The sequence below is a fragment of the Thamnophis sirtalis genome, unplaced genomic scaffold (assembly GCF_051295495.1).
Source record: "Thamnophis sirtalis isolate CommonGarterSnake01/CBP01778 unplaced genomic scaffold, rThaSir2_p1.2 scaffold_1, whole genome shotgun sequence".
In the NCBI taxonomy this organism is placed as follows: Eukaryota; Metazoa; Chordata; class Lepidosauria; order Squamata; family Natricidae; genus Thamnophis; species Thamnophis sirtalis.
This window is the reverse complement of record NW_028261381.1, coordinates 47899448-47913703: the sequence shown is the minus strand read 5'-3', so window position 1 is coordinate 47913703 and position 14256 is coordinate 47899448.

Genomic DNA, 14256 nt, shown 5'->3' with positions numbered 1-14256 from the left:
AAAAACAGGTATATTGGACTGCCTCATGTGCTTTTTGAAAAAATTATGTCATGATCAGGAAGAAAATGATTATATATGGAGCACTATCATGGTTCAAATTTGAGGAAAAGGTATACTAAATTGGAAATATTGCTTTATTTATTTAACTTGTATACAGAATACAATATGAATGATATTGGACTAAAGAAATATAGGAATCTTATAAGTGCTTTTTCAAAAAGCAATTACCGTATTTTTCAGTCTATAAGATGCACCGGTGTATAAGACGCACCAAGATTTCAAAGAAGTAAGAAAAAAACATTTTTGTCTTCCCTGGCTGCTAGGAGCACTCTACAGGCTTCAGCAGGCCTGGGGTAAGGCAAAAATGACCCCGTTTTTCACCAAAACTGGGGCATTTTTCCCTTCCCCCAGCCCTGCTGAAGCCTTCAGAGTGCTTCTGGGGGGGGGGAGGAAGGCAAAAACACCTCAGTTTTGGTGAAAAACAGCCCATTTTCATCAATTTTCACAAAAATAGGATGCCGGGATGGGGCTTCAGAAGGCCAAAAATGGCTGTATTCGGTGTATAAGATGCACCAACATTTTCACGCTCTTTTAGGGGCGAAAGGTGCATCTTATACTCTGAAAAATCCATTAGACTTTTTTTCCTTTCTTGAAAGACACTTTGCTTCTCATCCAAGAAGCTTCATCAATTCTGACTGAATGGTGGCGAATGGATGGATTTATATTCCTTAGCAGTCATCTGGTCATTAGCACTATTTCTGAGAGTTGTTGAGGCCATGTGGAGGTTTATTTGTGCCATCGGAGTCAACTGAGTTGCACTAGAATTGCATTAGAAGTAAAGAAGCTTCTTGGATGAGAAGCGAAACATTTTCAAGAAAAAAACAAAGAAAGTCCAGTTGCCTTTTGAAAAAGTACCTTTAGAACAACCATGACCTGGATGACTGAGAATCTCCAAAATATTGGAATGGAAATTTCTGGGAGAAATAACCACAATATCAGATATGCCTGTGGTAATATTTTGAAGTCTTAAGGGATCTTTTGCTAAGGAGAAAGAAGAGAGCACAAAAGCTGATTGGCCGCCCAATATTTTCTTTAAAAAGTATATCGCCAAACAATACCAATCTAATGTAAGTAGATGGAGAAAGAGTGAAGAGATGTGATTTCTCTCAAAAATGAGAGAAAGCCAGTGACAAACCTAGACAAAATACTGAGTGTAGAGATATCACACTGGAAATAAAAGTGATGGGTTTCAGCTTATGCCACTGAAAGTTGGACTATCAGAAAGGATAAACAAAGAAAAATGGAGGGCCTTTGAACTGTAGGGCTGGAGGAAATTGTAAATAACTTAAACTGCAAGAACAACAAATTAATCAATAGTAGACAAAGAAAGCCAGACTGCTTTCCTACTGGAAGCACTAATAATGAAGCTAAAGCTTAACTGTTTTGGACACACAATGCAAAGGCAAGAATCATTGGATAAGACCCTGAAGATTAGAGAAATCCAAGGGGATAAAAGAGGTGCTGACCAAAGATAGTGTAGTCAGATACCTTCACTGAAGATACAAACAGATGTTTATAAGATTACAAAAGTGGAATTAGAAGCAAAAGGGTTGTTTCATTCAAAGAAGCATGAAATGATACTACTTCTTTGGCACACAGATGACTTCATAGAACCAAGTTTGATCTGCCAAGCAGATAAACTATAGCATCAGATAATCGGTCCTAACATTAGCAGTGTTCCAATATCTCAGGGATTATTCTCCCAAACACTTGAGGGTAGGACAAGAAGCAATGAGTGGAAACTAATCAAGGAGAGAAGCAACTGAGCAGAAATTTCCTGACAGTTAGAACAATTAATCAGTGGAATGACTTGTCTCCAGAAGTTGTGAATGCTTCAACACTGGAAGTTTTTAAGAAGAGATTAGATAACCATTTGTCTGAAGTGATGTAGGGTTTCCTGCCTAGGCAGGGGGTTGGACTAGAAGACCTTAAAGGTACCTTCCAGTTCTATTCTATTCATTCTATTCTCTGAGTAAATGACAGAAAAATTAGGGGTGGGGGTAGGGAATGTGTACCAAGTTCCAATAGGTCATTGATGAGTCTTCTGATGTTCACAGGAAATTGAGAACTATTGTTAGGGAACAAAACTACTTTGAATCACTTTCACAAAGGACTTTATATGTGAACAAAGTTTGGACATGACAAGGTGCTAGGTGATGTGTATGTCTATCATCCAGTTCATAATTGTTTCAAAGCTGCTTTTTCAAAAAGGCAACTGGACTTTCTTTGTTTATCCTTGAAAGGCATTTCACTTCTAATCCAAGAAGCTTCTTCGGTTCTTTAATTCTGGAACTGAGGAAACTTCTTGGATAAGAAGTGAAATGCCTTCATGGAAAAACAAAGAAAGTCCAGTTGCCTTTTAAAAAAGCGCTTTTTGGGTAGGAGGTCTGTACTGCTTTGAAATCTCTTCTTTGCCTTCTTCAACATTTGCAAAGCCAGAAGAAACTTCTCAGCAGACACTGCAATTGTGCAGAAGTCTGCTGTAATTGTAGCAAGAGTCAAAGAAGGTAAGTAAAGCCAGCAAGATTAAGACAAATGGTTGCTCTGCTTTTAGAAGGAGACTATATTTCACTGAGCGGTGGCTCAGTGGTTAAGACGCTGAGCTTGTAGATCAGAATTGTCAGCAGTTTGGCAGTTCGAATCCCTAGTGCCTTGTAACAGAATGAGCTCCTGTTACTTGTCACAACTTCTCCCAATCTAGCAGTTCGAAAGCATGTAAAAAATGCAAGTAGAAAAATAGGGACCACATTTGATGGGAAGCACTTTTTACTGTAGTCTTGGTATCTTGGAGACTCCTAGGATAATGAAGGCTGCATTTCAGACACAATTATCATTTCTATTCACCTCCCCCATGGGTCATGTTGATTTGCACTTTATCCATGTCAAAAGTGCTTCCTATCAATATTAATTGGAGCAATTCCTTTCCAATGCTTGGTCTCTTTGGCATGGAGGCAGTGTTTTATGATGCATTTCATGCATGCTGATGAAGGGGACAGATGCATACTTCATACTACCTGCTTGTTTTCTTTTTCCCTTTGGCTCTGCACGGAGCCTGTCACATCGACTGACATGCTTAAACATTCAGGATACTGCAGCTGTTAAAAATTGTACATGGTGGGATGCTAGACGAGCACCGTGAAGTTGAGGATGCAGTGACATTTAAGAAAGGAGAAAATTCAGATGAGACATTCACAACTTCTGGTCTGGGAAGACTACTTACAAAGGTGCAAAGGCAGTGTGGTTGCGACCATATTTCCACCCGCATAGATCCTCCTTGTTCTAATGAAGGTCCTTGCTCAGTATTTGCTTTGTCTTCTTTGCTTTTTCTAGTTGCTATTAGATAACAATCTTGGTGTTCTCCATTTCCTTCATGAGTCTTCCTACTCCATGCTATCTCACCTTCCTTCCTCCTTGACTTTGATATGTGTAAGCACATGCATGTATTCAAATATCCATGCCCTTACATACTACTTGTTTGATAAACTGGCAAAGGGCTAAGAGATATATTTTTTTGAACTGAAAATCTGAATTTAATTCCCATCACAAATATTTTATTTGGGTTGATTCTATATTCTGTGCTTTCTAGCAAACACTGTAGTAATAAACAATAATCAAGAAGCCCTGAGCTGAGCTGAACCCAAACTGTTTTGACAAATGATGACTTCAGACAAGCTACTGTACTTACTGTCCTGATTGCTGATAAGCATCTGGATGACATAATATGAGTAGGACTTGTTTTCTACTCTGGCACTGTTCAGGTCTTGAAAACAGCACAGTTCTATAGCGGTCAAACTTAAATATTGTGTGAGTGGGGAAAAGAAAAGATTTTCTTTTTTTCCCTAGCTAGTACGGCATCAGGACAATTCTGTAAAATTATCCTCTCTTTTTTCATGCCACATCAGTTTGTGAATAAGTTGTATTTATTATTGACTGACTGATATGCATAAATACACATACATAAAGACTTGGCCCATGTGGCCCTGTGTTCCCTCACTTCACTCCTAAAAACATGTCCCAAATGGACCTGGAAGTGATAGGCTAGATCCTGAATTAACGTAACAACAGCTCTCCGGGGCTTTGATCCTTTGGAATGAGGTCACCGAAGGCTTGTGGCATTTTTTCCCCAAATCCGTGCTTTATTTTTACATACATATGAGTTAAGCAGAAATTAAGATTCATGAGATTAAAACTGTGGAAGAAAGACATTGCCTCCCAGTTAGACTTTAAAAAAAAATACTAATGAGTACCAGTAACCTAACATTTTTCTGAGCATTAATCAAATTTTTTTGTGAGATTTTTTTCCAAACTCTCACAAAAAGGGCAGACTTGGCCATTGGTGGGGTGTTGATACATAGACACGTACCATCAGCCTGTCTCATTCTTGATGGGATCTCGAATTGCAGAGATCACAGAGCAGTGGGGCTCATCTCCGGGGGAGATGAGTCTGCCTGTTGAGAAGAGGTGGACCGGTTGCTTTCATGGTGTGGAGACAATAACTTGGTCCTTAACACCAATAAGACCAAGGAGCTTATAGTAGACTATATAAGGAATAGATCAGACATCCAGCCCTTGCTTATCAATGGGGACCGAGTGGAGCAAATGGCCAGTTTTAAGTTTCTGTGTGTTATCATAAAAGAGGACCTGACCTGGAGCACTTACATTGCAGCACTGGTCAAAAGGGCCCAGCAGAGATAATACTACCCGAGACTTCTCAGGAAACAACACGGGAATGAAAAACTGCTGGTGACATTCTACCACTGTAGCATAGAGAGTATTTTAACTTATTGCCCCTGTGTACGGTTTGCCAATTGCACAGTGGCAGATAGTACAGCACTCCAGAGGGTTAACATCATTGTCCAGAGGATCATTTGTTGCCCTCTCCCCTCTTTGGAAGAGCTTTATAGCTCCCGCTGCCTTAAGAAAGTTCAAAACATTCTTAAAGGTCCATCTCATCCTAGACACACTTTTTTTGGAACTATTACCATTTGGCAGACAGTACAGGATAATAAAAACAAGAACAAACATGCTGAAAAACAGTTTCTAACCCAGAGCAGTAGCTATATTGAACTCTATTACATATTGCAATATTAATGCAATATTCAGTTTTAAATTTCAATTATATAGGATGTGGAGGATGTGTGTTTGTGTTTTTATTTTTATAGTTATAATGTGCACTGAAGATGGCATTTAATTTCGTTGTACGATGTTTGGAGGCCACAAGTATCCCAGAAGGAATGAAGTTAACTCTTCCAGCCCTTTCTCTGAAGGAAAGTCTGATAACAATCTGAATGGGTATCTCCAATGCACCATATAGAGCCTGCCTTAGCTGTTGAGCCAATAGAAGTTGCCCTCTCCTGACCTGTGATGTAGATTCTATGTTTTCTTCAGCTTCCTCTGAGACTCAACACCCAAATACAGTCTTTTGTCAAACCATTTACCACCAAATGTCCCAAAGGTGCTTTTTCAAGAGGCAACTGGACGTTTCGCTTCTCATCCAAGAAGCTTCTTCAGAAGAGGTTTCTCAGATGAGAAGTGAAAGGTCTTCAAAGAAAAAACAGAAAGTCCAATTGCCTCTTGAAAAACCACCTTTGGGACAACCATGACTTCAATGACTGAAAATCTCCATAGACATTTACCACCACATGATTCCTCTATTCAGGGACCAAGAAACGGTTAATGGATCACATCAAGGACATGAAATGCATGAGTGTCACCCCTGAAGATGTCCTGGATTGAGCCAAATGGAGACGGCTTTGCTAACAAGTGGACAGGAACAACTCTAGAACAAGAAGATTCCTCTATTCAGGGAAATCTTTGGATCTGGATGAGCTCCCAATAGCATATTTTTAACCCATCCATGGTAATCATGAAATGCATCACTTGTTGCAACTTTTTATTGATGTTTTACTCCAAAAATGAGGGTTAGGACCAGAGGTGAAATCTAGCAGGTTCTCACAGGTTCTACAGAACTGGTAGCAGAAATTTTGAGGAGTTCAGAGAACTGGCAAATGCGACCTCTGGTTGGTCCCAGAGTGGGGTGGGAATGGAGATTTTGCAATATCCTTTCCCCAGGAATGGGGAGAGAATGGGGATTTTGCAGTATCCTTCCCCTGTCACGCCTGCTAAACCATGCCCACCAGTGGTGGGTTCCAGATTCTGCCCTGGAGTCACCCACATGCACGCACGTGGCAGGACTCAGAGGCAGATGAACAGGATCACTAGATAGGCTCAAATTATGCCTGAGAGCCATTTTGGGTTTGGATCCGTCAAAGCTTCCTGGGTCACGCCTGACTCCCCCCCCCCAAATTTAGCTTATTTCAATGTCATCAGAAAACAGTCATGCGCAAAAGCTAATGATTGATGGCCATCTAGCTATCTCACATGGGCTGATTTATAACCATGGATGTGCTTGATTGGGAAATTGCAGGATATCAACAGGATAAAAGACATGCCCCGATCGCTATTGTCTCCCTTGAAATGGAGCTCCCGATAATCAGTTTAAGTGACTCCTTCTAATAAAGGCGAGAGAGCTGCGTCCACTTATTCTTTAATCAAGCCAAATGCCAGCTTAGCTGACACTTGAATCAGGCAAAGTGACAGTAGTAGTACTGGAAGCATGCTGTCCTTGCCCATGGAGACAAGTGGGTGGGGTGGGGGCAAAACACAGTTCCCACAGGCTGGGTTATAAATGCCGACTGGAGTTATTATTACTGTCTTGATTACTACTCATGGCAGCAGCAGGAGCAGGCCAGTCTACCAGGAGTTAACAATGCCTTTGCCAGCTTGGCTGCACGATTGGAATGCAACAATAATGAGTTTTGATGGTTGTTACTAAGCGCCTCTACGCTGGCAGAAGTGCCTAATGGGGAAAGAGGACTGTCAACAATTCAGATAATTTGTTTAACCTTGCATCAAAAAAGCCTCCACAGATGAATTAGGCGGCAACGAGGAAAGAAAAACAACATTTGGTTTAAAACAGTACAGTAGAATAATTGTGTCACTGGCATCACGCATAGCATTCCTCTTCCCGATGGATCAGCTGAAGAACAGATGCTTTGCTCTTCTTACTGAGAATCAGGATTGATCAGGTGACATGAGCCTACAGGTAGTACTTGATGTACGACCGCAATTCAGCCCAAAATTTATGCTGCTAAGTGAGACATTTGTTAAGTGAGTTTTGCTTCCATTCTACAACTTTTCTTGCTACGGTTATTAAGTAAAATAATGTTCTGACCTAGGCTGCTCAAGAGCATGAAGCAAACTCCTTGTCCTGACAAAAACCCCTTTTATTAATTTATTGTGAATTCTGCTCATTCACATCAAGCAAAGTCTTTCAAGGGAGTATTTACAGTCACAGACCTTATCTGGCTTGGAGTGCTGATAGGCTGATATCTGCAAAACTTGGCAAGGAGTCTTGGAGGGTCACAAACAAATTAAGCGAACTCATTGTCTCCTGCAAACTCCACTCCCTTTTGCTCCTCTTTTATTTCCTCTGGGAGGGCCATCCATTGTCCACCTGTGGCTTTACTCCCAAGTCGACCCCTATTCTTTAGCTGTTCCCTTCATCTGGCAACTCTGGGAACAAGCTCCAGCTGTTCATCTGTCTCACTGATGTCTGACTCTGAAGGCAGCTGATAACTGGCATATGACTCTGGCCCCCTCTCTGCTTCTGACACAGAGCCCTCATCAGGGCCTTCCCCAGACTCCAGGACTGGATCATGTTCCTCCCCAACCTCCTCACTGTCTGAATCTGCTACCAGCTCTGCTGGCCGCTGGCGGGCCACAACAAATTACTGCAGTTGTTAAGTTAATGGTTCAGAAGTGAATTTGGCTTCCCCATTGACTTTCCAAAAGGGGATTGCATGACCCCCCCAGGACACTGCAACCATCATAAATATGAAGCACTTGCCAAGCTTTCAAATTTTGATTTGTGACCACAGGGATGTTGCAAGTCATAAGTGTGAAAAACTATCATAAGTCACTTTTTAGTGCCATTGTAACTTTGAATGGTCACTAAATGAACTGTTGTAAGTCGAGGACTACCTGTATAAAGGGGAGTTCCAGATTTACTGCTCTCAAGAGGGGAAATCTTTAGGTGTAGGGACCCTCAGACATGACATTGGAGCTGGACATCAACAGCATGATTCTAGTCCTCATGGAGAATTTGCGTCCTATGTTACCTTGTGGACATCACCACTTTTATTCAGTCTGTTTAGAATAAGACTATTCCCATCAAAGGTCTTGTTGTTGTGATTTAGATACACACACACACACACACACACACACACCACGTAGAACAGAAACTCAAGGATAATATTTAAGCAGAGTATATGTTACTACAATGACTAGACAGAGAAATATTTGTACTCTGTCACACTCCATTTGTGGCACAATTTTAGTAATCTTACCAATGTGGATTGGAGGACGGAAGGAAGGAAGGAAGGAAGGAAGGAAGGAAGGAAGGAAGGAAGGAAGGAAGGAAGGAAGGAAGGGTTGTAACTGCCAATGTGCATGTTTAGGCTATGCCTGTGTTTCTCTACCTTGGCAATTTTATGATATCTGGACTTCAACTCTTCAAATTCTCCCAAGCTGGATGGGGAATGCTGAGAGTTGAAGTCCAAACTGAGAAAACTGAGATGCACTGAACTTATACATCTTAAAAAACAGTGATGCTGAAGGAAGAGTGAGAAACTGAAATTTGGAATGGTTAATTATTATATCTGCTCTCTCAGTAAAAGCCATTAGATTAGAATAGGCATTTTTTTAAAACTCAAGAAACAGCACACAATAAGAAAAAGCTTATTTTGAAACATTATATTGTCAGTGTGACTGCTTATTTCATTTTTTTTTAAATGCAACTATTTTCTTACTGTAATTTTCCATCTGTTGCTTTCATGGAATTGCAAACGTGGACAGCTGTGAGTGGGTTACAATGGAAGTATTTTTTTATTTAAAAAAAAACGGGAAACAGGGGGGGGGGAAAGTACAATCTACCATAGATCTTTGGTACATCATTGATGTGACAGGGAAGTGGCCCGGTTTGATCAGGCAATGCAGCATAAGTTGGCTGAAGTTGTTATCGTCAGCTGCTCTGTTCAAATTAATTTTTCACTTTCACCGTCAACAAGAGCAGAGTGACAGTCCCTATGATGCTTTCAAAATAATTAGCGCCATCACACAAATGATGATAGAAATAACAGGAAAAACATTTTTTTTAAAAAAGCAAAGATATTATGCAACTGATAAAGTATAAATAGTCCAGCCAAAATCAGAACTCTTCGAAAAGATCTTTAAATTAATTGGAAAAGACAGTGATTCTGTGTTGTATCATGAAGAGTGTGAAGCTTCAGAAGACTGGGCCATGTGTGTTACTCACCAGATAGGAGGAGATGGCTTTACCTTTAGGAAAGGGAAATCCATGTACAGGTAGTCCTCTACTCATTGCCACAATGGAGCCCAAAATTTCTGTTGCTGAGTGAGACAGTTGTTGAGTGAGTTTTACCCCATTTTATGACCTTTCTTGCCACAGTTGTTAAGTGAATCACTGCAGTTGTTAACATGATTGTTAAGAGAATCTGGCTTCCCCATTGACTGTGCCTGTCAGAAGGTCACAAAAAGGGATCACATCAGAGGTGGGTTTCTGCCGGTTTGCCCCAGATCGGGCTAATTGAAATTGACGGCGGCAGGAGGCTCTGCCCACCCGGCTGGACACTTCTGCACATGCCCAGAAGCGTCATGCGCAGGAGCGAACCTGTAGTAAAATAAATTGAAACCCACCACTGGATCACATGATTCTAGGACACTGCAACTATCATAACCATGAGCCAGTTGCAAAGCATCTGAATTTTGACCACGTGATTATGGGGGATCCCAAAAGTGCTTTTTCAAGAGACAACTGGACTTTTGGGGGGTTTTTTTGGAAGACATTTTGCGTCTCATCCAAGAAGCTTCTTCAGCTCATGGTTGTCCCAAAGGTGCTTTTTCAAGAGGCAACTGGGCTTTAGTCCAGCTGCCTAATCAAAAGGCACCTTTGAGACAACCACGACCTGAGTGACTTAGAATCTCCATAGACAATGGCCATAAATATTCGGTCTTCTGCTACAAGCAAATGCTTGTCTTTAAAAGAACTTCCTACTTCCTGTAGGTTATTATATTTTATTTTCTTTAAAATATGTTTTTCCCCATTAAAAATAAAAAGTGAAATCTTTCAATTGATGTTACCACAATTCAGGGCAACAACTTGCATCAGAATACATGCTAAAGGTCAATGATAGTGATTGTTTTAAAAAGCCACATTTCAATATCTAATTTTTTTGGGGGGGTTCTTCTCAAGATTTGCCATTCCTTAGATGTTCTTTGAGACAGCATCTAGATCAACTCTTTCCACCCATGCCAGAAGAAAGAAAATGGATATTTTTACACAGGCTAAATCGGGGGTGTCAAACTCAAGGCCCGGGGCGTGGGGGGGGGTTGAATCCAGACTGCGGGGTGCTTAGATCTGGCCCACGAGGCTGCCCTGGAAACAGCAAGGGACCAATCTGTGATGCCTCTGCCAGAAAAATATGGAGCTCAGGAGCCTGTTTTGGCTGGCAGAGCACTTGGGTCACCACAGGCGCCGCTGACACAAGTGATGTTGAGCTGGCCATGCCCCTTCTGGTCATGCTGTCCCGCCCCTCCGAGCTCAATGAAATCAAGTTTGACACTCTCCTGGGCTAGATCTGCTATCATTGTCAGTTAATGAGAACTTCTCTTTCATTGGGGGGAGAGAGAGAGAGAGAGAGAGAGAGAGAGAGAGAGAGAGAGAGAGAGAGAGAGAGAGAGAGAGAGAGAGATTGAACCACTTTCAAAATATAATATCTGGCAACTAGGTGGTGCTGAAAAACTACGTATATCTGAGTATAAATTCAGATTTAAAAGGAGGGAAGTAAAATATCTGTGTGACAGAAAGAAAGGAACAGTCAATTAATAGAGAGGACGGAGCTAAAGTTGTAATTAACAATGATTTTATAAAATCTCAAAAATCCTAGCTATATGTGAGCTACACGTGAATAGAATCATACTCTATTTTATTTCATAGCTCAATTTCCTTTATAGAATTACCTCTTGACTAGTATCTCCTAACAGGATAATAGAGCAGGTATGTCATGGTTGTCTCCTATGATCACATTAGCTGCTATGCCTCTGGCTGAGAAGTGGACACTGTCAGAACTCTGCCTTGAAGGCACCAAACCTCAGCCATGTTTTTCATAACCTTTGATTTCTCTGTGTTCCAAATGGATGAGGCAAATTTAGCTCATAGAAATTCTGACAAAGACCGAAGCAATTTGGGAGGTCCCTTGTTGGTAAGCCGATGCATTCTCTGCTACAAACCCTCCATTTTCCTGTCTTCCTTTTTTGTTTCTTATTTTTATTTGCATTTTATTTACTATTGTCCTCAGAACTGGTGCTGCCATGGGGACAAGCATCAATGAGATTCTGAAAGGTTTAGGCCAGACTAAGGAAAGATGTACAATACACAACTGTCCTGGATCTTCCACTCTGCCTCTAGAAGATTGTTGAATGCCTTATATAAAAGAGGAGGCGTAATTCAGGACTGCTACCCAGAGAGAAGATCTATGCCATCAATGGATCTATCCAGCAAAAGGTTACTGGGGCTGGAATTTGGAAATGCATAGTTGTGCAATGTTTGCTTTTTGCAATAGTTTGTGACAGAGGCGTCCCTGGCTGTGATGACCCAAAACTAAGAAAGGAGTTACTTCTTCCCAGGAGAACCAAAGTCAATATTTTTATAGTCCTGTCCATGGAATAAATGGGAGGGTCATATTTACTACAGAATGTCCTGGCTGTATTGTAGGAAAACTAAGAAATTACACAACAGTGACATTCATTCATTCATTCATTCATTCATTCATTCATTCATTCATTCATTCATTCATTCATTCATTTGTGTGCTGCACACTTCACCTAGATTTATGGTTGTTTGCCATCCAGAATAACGCATTTGAGATGGGTGGCTGTACAAACTGAATAAAAATAAATAAATAAATTGGTAAATAAATAAATAAATAAATAAATAAATAAATAACTGCATAAATAAATAGGAGCAACAGCTTACCATTGTCAAGTTGCCAATTTGCTTCCAAGCAAAGGTGGTGCCTGATGATTTGCGTTCAGAATAAACAACATTGTCATTCTGATCTAAATAATATCACACTATATTTTTTCTGATGAACAGAATCGATCCATCCATCCCACAAATATACATTTGAATAAAACCCCAAGTTTTTAATTCAGGATGAGTGTTATACACACAAACAGATATTTAATATTGCATTTAAAATTTTAATTTATAAAATTATCTAAAACATGCAGTACTGGTAAACTGTATGTGCAATTTGAAAAGTAGTCAAAGTTTAGTTCTCACTTTTTCAACTGAGGTTCTGCATATGTAATAGGTGGAAAAATGTTGAATTTGATATGCCTACAGCTATTTAAATAAGTATTCACAAAATGGGATTCCATATGGTAAAGTTTTAAATGCTGTCTTTAAATGTAACAGCACATTATTGACTTAAAATATAAACAAATCAAAATGTTAAATGTCAGCTGAGTGTGGAATCTTTATTTAACGCCTAAATCACTACAAAATTTGGAAGACATAGTACTTATTAGTCAGAGGAAACCTTCACAATGCATAATGAATTATGAGCAAAGGTGAGTTGATAAGCAAAGAAGAAAGCAATTCTGTCAGTTAACAAGCATACTGACTGGCATACAGTACTGAAATCCCTCATTTGGGGCTGAACTCCAACAATTCCTACCCAGTATATTCTCCTGATTAAGTATTACGTGCATTATTCACAGTTATTAGGCCTCTTAGAAGTAGCTCAAGTAGAAGGCTGAGGATCTATTTAATTTAATTTATGGAGTTAATACATGGACATTGTTCTCTTCTGACAATACAGAGTAAAACAAATTATCATAACACCAGTATGATGATGATGATGATGTGTTTGTGTGTATTTGTGTGTGTGTGTGTGTGTGTGTGTGTGTGTGTGAGAGAGAGAGAGAGAGAGAGAGAGAGAGAGAGAGAGAGAGAGAGAGAGAGAGAGAGAGAGAGAGAGAGAGAGAGAGAGAGAGAGAATTGATTAAATACAGAATGAAAACAGCAACATTAGAGTGAATTAAAAGTATTTTATAATATAACCATCTTTTCTTGCATTACATGCAAGGGAGAGAAAAACCTTTATACATTCTAATGATAATAAATTAGGGGTCAGATTCCAACTTTGATTTGATTCTTTAAGCAATTGGCTAAAATGTTATACAGGGTAATTAAAAAAAAAGAAGCAAAAAACAATCTTCTCCACAAAAAACACTGTGTGCAGCTTTTATGAGCTCAAGACTCATGATGGTTAGGAACCAAGTAGGGGATCTGATTTCCATCTTATGGCAAATTCAGAAATAAGAGTGGCATCTGGATATTTTGTGTCCTGGAATGCATCTAACTGCTATGGATTTGTAAGTGTCATTATCCCAATAGACAATCCACTTACCTTTATCTTTGTCCTTTCAGATGCCGTAGTTGGTTATGAATCTTAAATTTGTTCGGAGTTTTACCCAAGAGGTGTTCAGAGATATTGAGACAATGTTAGAAAAGGGATCAGCCTTTCGGGTCATTTTGGCAATCTTTGAGATCCAGTGGAAACATTCTTCACTGACTCATGCTGACATAATACTTGTGTTGGGTGAGAGTACTTGATGCAATTCTTTTTCCTCCCCCTTTCCAAAATATTCTTTGGCCTAATCACTTTCTTAAATTCCACAAACATAATCTCCATGCTGTGATCAATTATTTAACAGAAAAATGATGCATTGAGGTAGAAACCAAATACCATTTAATATGCTTCTGGAATTCTAATTAAGAACTATGACTGTACTGCTAATGAAACTTTTGGTCCCAAGTCTTATTTGAATGCAGAAAAGATAAGCTCCACAGACTTCTTTTTAAGAACAGGACATTCATTTTGTCATTTTTTTAAATGGGATCCTGCCTTCACTTTGTAATGTTTTGTCCCACGTTTATGTGATCTCCTCCTCCACTCTCTTTTGTAAATTACTTCACGTAATTTACTTCATGTAAATTTCCCCATTTGTTTGTCCACCGTCCAGAAGGTGGTTAAACAAACTGAGTTC